This window comes from Limulus polyphemus, unplaced genomic scaffold, assembly GCF_000517525.1.
Source record: "Limulus polyphemus unplaced genomic scaffold, Limulus_polyphemus-2.1.2 Scaffold1063, whole genome shotgun sequence".
In the NCBI taxonomy this organism is placed as follows: domain Eukaryota; kingdom Metazoa; phylum Arthropoda; class Merostomata; order Xiphosura; family Limulidae; genus Limulus; species Limulus polyphemus.
Window position 1 is genome coordinate 171,966 of NW_013666673.1, and position 8,134 is coordinate 180,099.

Genomic DNA, 8,134 nt, shown 5'->3' on the forward strand with positions numbered 1-8,134 from the left:
ATCGGAAATCTTCAGATATTTGACAAGGAACCTTTACAAAGATCGAACATTACAAATCATTTAACTTCAGTGAATTCTCATCGGACAATAGTATTTTTACGAAAACATTATATAAATTCATCTTAGAACACTCGGCGTGTGTGGCTGGTAAATAACGAAGGACAAAGCTAGCTAGCTTCCTGTTAAGTGAATTATACCTACGTCAACTCGTAATCAACTCACTCATTGTGAACACTTGATAAGATATCAAAGAAGTTTCAGACCAAAAGGAAGACTTTATATTGCTTGTAAGTTTGTGAAACTTTTGTTTATAAATCATTGTTTGTAATAACTATTTGTAATAACTGTTATTGTAAATTGTATTGTTGTGTATATATTAAACGTATTTGTGTTAAAAAAGAAAACTGTGTGTATCGATCTTGTTGGCAAATATCATAAACTGACTATATATTGGCTTTTACTTAACTACTAAATCCAAAGTATAATTTAACTATTAAATTTAAATTTATCAGTTAAATCAATTTCAGACTATTTGAAATTCTAATACATAACACATGTGAAATCAACAAACGTAGTCAAACTCATCATTCTTGTAACATGTTAAATCATGATGAATGTGTATGGTTATATTTGAGATTTGCATTGACAAGAGTGAATACATTTATTGTTCAATCTGTGTTTAATCGAAGAGTAACACAGTTAAATTTATCAGGTCCTATCAATGAAACTTTCTGAAATTCTGGACAGAAATATGACTTTATCCATGACTTATAATATAGTGCTTGTATCCTACCTTTGAAGATTATAAGAACAAAGAAAATCTGTAAAATAACTGTGATAACAACAAAAAAATTATTGACTAAATATTTTAATTTGTCGTTTCTTATGATAAAAGACAAGAAAATACATATCTTTTATACCACATTTTATAAATCCATCATGTTTACTGGCTATCATTACAGAATAAACTTTACAACAAAAACAAATTGTATACCTACTATACATTAACTCTGACAATGAAGGAGTGGTTTGGTAGGTCACCGAACTTAACATTCAGCAAAACAAATGTATACATTCTTATACTTTACATAATATTTTAGAAATATAAATGTACATTCACAAAATTCGCAATATTATTGATAATTTTGAACTTGAACTTCTAAGTTTTCAAGGAGATTTATTTTTAATAAATTCTATGATATCTGAAAATATGTCAATATGACTAACTTTCCACCTATAAAATTATAATACAAAACTATTGGTACAAGATTTCACACGTGTTTTTATATTTCTGAACGAAACACAATATTCAATAATAAATCATTTTGCTTACCTCGTGATAAAACTGCATAGCCCACACATCCAAAAGGTAAAAGTATTAAGAACAATGACGACACCAATTACAATTACAATGATTAAATCCTTATTGGCCTTTTCTTCGTTATGAGGGAGTACGATTTGCTCGACAGAACCTAATAATACAAATAAAGACCAACTTTTACTAATTTTTGGTGAACAGTGATTTCTCCATGTTCTACGTCATAAAATGAAATTGTCTTTAATTGCTATTTTTTAAGCAGCTGTAGAATTTTTAGTCATCTATTCTTCCTGTTGTACCTTTTTTAGCAGTCTACTTTTTTTAGCGTCAAAAATAATTTTAGCTAATGATCTCCTATTACATTTTATAACTTATTGTGAGAAACAATGGCTCAGTGGTAAGTCTAAGGGCTTAAGTCGCTAAAAATCGGGTTTCGATGGATACCCGTGGTGGGCACAGCAGAGATAGTTCTTTGTGTAGTTTTGTTTAACAGAAATAGACTACCACGTTTCTTTCACTCACAAACAGTTACAGTTAAACAGTAAATGTCACGTCAGGTGATACTTTATTCTATTGTTTAGAGTGACTTGGCCCGGCATGGCCAGGTGGTTAGGGCGCTCGACTCGTAATCTGAGGGTCGCGGGTTCGAATCCCCGTCACACCAAACATGCTCGTTCTTTCAAAGAGGGAAGGCTGTCAAGTGGGTTGCATCCTTGACGTAAGAAACAGCTTTAGAAACGATGGCAGAGCAAGAGTGACTTAAAGTTCTTCTATTAATCATACTATTAAATAGCGATTCAACATTTAAACTAGCAATTACTACATTCCAATCAAAATTTAACTCTTTGATGTTATCAACAAGCTCAAAGCTGCCCTTTCAAGGTATGCTCATTACACACAAATTCCTTTAAATCATTAATCAAGAATTTGACTAGTAATATAATTTTAAAATTCCATATTTGATATGATAGATCTTACTGGACAATTTAGTTTATGTATTTTTGAAAATTCACAAAGTATGTCAACATGTGAACCAAGGGAAAACAATTCAATTGCAATGCTTTTATGTAGGCTTATACCGGCTTAGCCCTGATTCTATATCATTTCTTTCTAGAGTGGAATAATAAAACCTCCAAGAAGTGATATAGAGACTTGTACAAATTGATATAAAATGTGGGCTTATCTGCCTTCAGTATTTTTATTTGAAATTATCGCTGACACAGGAAATGTACAAATTGTGGGATATCTCAAAGGGTTCTTCTCTGACATAATAGTGTAAGTATCTACGTGATTCAAAATCATTCATGATTTCTGTCTTTGTCTGGTATATACGTGTTTTGATCCTCTACTTTCTACCTCAGTAGCCAGTTGAAGCTTTACAACAGAACTGTTAAGCCAGATACTAAGTTAAAAACTTGTGGTATAAAAATAGTGTTATTTGCATACTTCTGTGTTTCTATTTTCTTTCTTGAAATTGATATCTGCAAAATATTTCTGAAATCTATATTAAGTCCTCCATTAACGATAGACTTATATGTTCGGGTTTAACTTAAGAAGGTCGTCGTACGTTTAGATCGAGTATAAGTATTTTGTAGGTCTGTACGAGGAGAAAACTCCAATTATCTCGGTATTTGTCTGCTACTTTTACTTAGACTGAGATCACATTTTTTTCTTTTCACCAGCAATTGGAAAAACGATTAGATATGTGAAGTTTTAATTGAGGTGGGAGTCACAATAGACGATTATTCTAACCTTAAACTTAGTGAAAATATAAATAACTGCAAGTGGTGTTTGTGAAGATTATCATGGTGACAAGTTAAAACTTGCTAAGGTACAATAGAAAATGAAATGCTTAGAAGCTGGGAATAAATACTTAAGAATGGTTGTTTAGAGCTAGAGTTAGAAGAGAGAAAGAATTTGAGTTGATGATGAGTAGAAGGCAGAGTAATTCTGTTGACAGGGGCTGGCATGCAAGAAAGAAGCACACATGTGTTGTTGCCTAAATTTTTGAAAGAAATATAGATGTATTTTATCTGCTTTTGAAAAATACCGAGAGTAGAGGAATGTCAGCCACTGGATATGGCGAGGAAACTTTCCTGCATTACCTGGAAAGGTGCTAGCAGCATACAATGAGATCGGAAGTGCAGACTAATTAAAGTATGATTTAAAATCAGCTCTACTAGAGATGTACGAGTTAAGTCTGAAGACTTATTGCAGGGAGTAAAGAAAGTTAGAAAGAATTGCAAATGAGACATTTAAAGGCATTGAACAAGGCTATATGAGTTGCTAGTTAAATAGATAGAAGGATCTAATAGTACTAGAGACAATGACTAAGTTGTAGATTTGATGTTGCAAGAGCAAATTTTAACAAAATTACCTTTCCTACTCCCCCCCCCCCCAGTGCACAGCAGTATGTCTGTAAACTTATACCGCTAGAAACAGGGTTTCGATACCTGTGGTGGGCAGAGCATAGATAGCCCTTTGTGTAACTTTGTGCTTAACAACAAACAACAACAACCTTCCTACTGATATTTAGTAAAATACTTTTCTGTGCATTATTTTTTTGTTTTCTTCAGTATATTTGAAAAGTTGTGAGACGTTTGAAATTGAAAGTAAAAATTTTGAACAGATTGCTTTTGATTATAATATATAGAATGAATACTAAACGTTTTAAAGGACTAATGAAAAGTGTGATTGCAGTGTAAGACTAGAGGGAAAGCAACTAGTGACCCACCGCCAACTCTTGGGCTACTCTTTGCCAACGAATAGCGGGATTGACCATCACATTATAACGCCCCCACGGCTGAAAGGGCGAGCATGTTTGGTGGGAGGGGGATTCGAACCCGCGACCCGCAGATTGCCAGTCGAGCGCCCTAGCCACCTGGCAGCTAGATTTGGATGTGACTGAACATGATTTACAGAATCCAATGGTAGCTACTATGCTCCAAAATATAAACAAAAAATTTAAAATGTTAGATGAAATAAAAATGGATATAAATGAATTCAAAGATATAATAAACGTTTTGTCAGCTACGTATGATGAAATATCCTTAATACATAACAAACATACAGAATATATCAAGATATTGAAAGAGGATGTGTAAAGTTTGAAGTCTAATAATAGTCAAAATAGTGATTTAACTTCAAAAATATTGATTCAAGTTAATGATTTGGAACAGTATGAACGAAGATACGTAATTTAAAGATTCATGGAATAATATAACAAGATAATGAGGAACTGAAAGATATTCTACAAAGAGTAGCTCAAGAGTTTAGTATACCTGATTATAAAAAAGATGAAATATTAATGTCCATAATAGTAAAAATATAGCACCTATAATAGTTAAATTCAGAAGTGTTTTTGATAAAAAGAAATGGTTGAAGAATAAGGAGAAAGTGGTTACACAAAGTCAAATCCAACAAAATATGGGAAAAGGCAGAGTTTATATAAATGAAAATCTAACAGCTGCTAATAAAGAACTGTTTTAAAAGGCAAGAATATTACTAAAGGGAAAAATATAAATTTATTTGGACAAAAAATAGTAATGTGTTGGCAAGGAACTCAGAAATTGGTCATGTAATAAAATTTGAATTGGATTGTAATTTTGAAAATTTATAATTAAATTTGATGTAATCTATGGATGTCAATTTAAGAAATAGTGACTATACTGATATGAATTGTAAAACAAAAGTAGAAATTATAAATGATGTTATACACAAACTGGAACATATTGATGGTGATATTCTGAATTTGTTACATATTAATATGAATATAATTCACAATAAGTGGGACTATTTTTGTATAGTTGCTGGTAAAGTTTTGATATTGTTAAATATATTAATAATCACACATACATTTCTAAAAGAGCACGAAATCCAAAACTATAATTTGGAAGGTTACGAAAAAAATATAAATGTAGAACTAATAAAGGAGAGGGGGGAATTTTAATTTTTTATAAAAATCTGTAGAAATAGTGAAATTAAGTTTGGAAATAACTTATCATGTAATTAATACAAATAATGACAAATGTTTGGCTGTTGTTAAAATAGAGAATATAGATCGAGAACAAATAATTGAATGGCAGTTAGAAGTTGAGAGTTTGGATAAATGTCGCAATGAAGCTGTGGTAGAGGAAACAGAAGTAACTAAATTTAGACGAAATTATTATTATTGGCAGGAAGGAGTGTTGAGGCACAAATGTAATGGGATTGATGCAATAGATAGTAGGGATAAAATATAATTCCTAAACCAAATGTAGACAGACAGTTAGAGTTAGGGTATGATGGAATGTTGGTTGGACATCTAATTCTAGCTAAAACGAAAGAAGAGTGTGATGATAGACCAGAAACCCAAAGCTTGGGATAACATCGAAATAATACCGAGAGCTGAAAGAGGAAATTAATAAACCGAGAGAGGTGAAGGGAAAAAGTAATATGCTGCCAGTAAGAAACAAAATATTTCTAAATCTATGTCTTATTAATTATAATAGTACACAGCAATTTGTTATGTTTACGTTTGTCATGAGTCAATTACTGATAGAAATAAGTACAACCTATATAATGTAGACGGACATAAGAAGGGAAGGCAAAAGGCAAGTATTGTACGGTCATAACAAAGTGGTGTCAAAATGATCTCTAACGAAGTATATACCCCAAACAAATGGGATGTGTGAGAGAGCAAATAGAACAATTAAAGCCATGCTACCTGGTACTGGAGAATCCTGTTGACTGGGATATGACATTGCCTTTTGTGCTATCTGCATATCAAGAAGTCCCTCAACATACAATACAATTTTCCCCCTTTCAGTTATTATATGCCATTGATGATAAGGTTCCGTTAGATTTATTAAATAGTCGAGTCACGAAAAATGTTAGCATATGTGACAAGCTTGAGGTAAAGGTTAGAAAAAAAGACAGAAATTAGTGGATATAGCTACTCAGAAATGTAAGGATAAACTAAAGCTTTGCTACGGTAAGAATGCTGGAGAATGGGAACTTAAAGTGAATATGTTAGTTGCAGTACTGGGCCCAGGACTAAAAATAGTTTAGCAGCAAGATGAATAGCTTCTTTCCCTATAATTAAGTGGGTCAGTAAAGTGACAGATCAGGTACATGTAGAGGATGGAAAGTAGTTGGATGAATGATTCATGTAAATATACTTAATTCGTGGTAAATTAGAATAGCACCTGAAACTTGTGTGATGACTGTTTAGAGGCTAGTAGTAACGACATTGAATAGCTGATGAGCAGACAGGGCATGTTAAAAGTTTTGAAGGATTAACCACCAAGCAACAGAAGGATGTGTGTGAGATTGTGAGAGTGCATTTGATAAGCCAAGGCAGACATGGTTAATTAATCACACGATAAAAGTAACCTCTTATGTTGCAATAAAATAACCCTAAAGGAGAATGCCATACCAGCTAAAGGGAACTCTAAAAGAGGAGACAGAAAAATTGTTATAAAAATGAAAAATTAGGAAATCCTCTAGCTGTAGTGTTTGTACCAAGACTGATGGGATAAGGTTATGTATTTATCTAAGGAGTTTTATTGATGTCACTATCGCCGATTCCTACATGTTACCTCACATGGAGAATATAATAGATGATGTTAGTCAAGCACAGTACATTAGTAAAATCAGTTTATCGAAAGAATATTTTCAAGTTGAGTTAGAGAAAATGGATAAAGATAAGATAGCATTTTCTACCCACTAAGAGTTATTTGAGTTAAATGTAATGCCCATGGGAGCAACGAATGCTCTATCAATATTTCAGAGGTTAATGGATAATGTCTTACAGGGCTTAGGGGAGTCAGTCAGAGCTTACATAGATGACATTGGCAAACACATGAGAAATTGGGATGAGCATCTAAGTGTGCTGAGGAAAGTACTATAAAGATTGAGTAAAACAGGCTTAACAGTAAACTAGGTAAATGCAAGCTCGGGGCATACTGCATAGAGTATCTAGGTCACATGTCGGGTAACAGACTGATTGCCTCTGTAGAAGGAAAGAGATTGGGAACAACCTATGACACACACAAAAGAGTTAGATCTTTTTTGGGGAGGAAGGTAGGATATTACAAGAAGTTTATTCCCAGGTTTGCAAAATAGCACCTTCACTCACATCATTAACGTTTAAATCAGGAACAAACATATTGTGTAGGATGAGGCTAATGAGAGGGCTTTTAGGAAATTCAAAGATGCACTGTGTAAATAACCAACTTTATATTGTGCAAACTGATGGGTCTAATATAGCTGTAAGGGTAATGCTGAGGCAAATAGATGAGAATGGCATGGAACATCTAATGACGTATGTAAGCTGAAAATTACTAGCACGCAAGAAAGCTTTAGCCATCCACTGGAAAAAAAGTCTTTGTCAATCGTGAAGGTGCTTGATAAGTTAATACCCCTTCTTTTAAGTAAGAAATTTGTCGTAAAACAGATAATAACCCTCTAATATAGCTGCACAGGGTGAAGAATGAAAACATAAAACTGCGGCAATGGAGTCCATTACTATAGGAGTTTAATTTTACAGTATGTTATAGAGCAGTGAGTGGCCATTGAAATGCAGACGTCTCACACTTGAGTTATTACGATCAGCCTGTAACTTCGTTCTGATTAATACTAAATATATATTGTATATAGATACGGGACTTAAGATCCATCCAATTAGGATTAAAACTGATGTTGTTTGTGAATGTCTGATTATACAAATGAATAGAAGAATAAGAATTTGTGAACTTATTGGAACCCTGAACTGTAAAGGTAGAAGAGAAGAGTACGGGGGGGGGGGAGTAGTTCGTGATTAGTTTGTATGGGTAA

At 33.1% G+C, this 8,134-nt stretch overlaps 1 protein-coding gene across 5 annotated transcripts in view; it reads right to left on the bottom strand.

Annotated features, from left to right (window-relative positions):
* LOC106461945 overlaps positions 1-8,134 on the bottom strand; it is a 101,144-nt gene that overhangs the window by 17,960 nt on the left and 75,050 nt on the right. For 4 of the 5 annotated variants that reach the window (XR_002611115.1, XR_002611112.1, XR_002611113.1 and 1 more), the window contains exon 8: positions 1,334-1,472. The gene's annotated coding sequence lies outside the window, so the exon portion shown is untranslated. Of the gene's footprint in view, positions 1-983; positions 1,473-8,134 lie in introns of those variants that run through there. The other variant, XM_022389048.1, reaches the window with a different exon arrangement.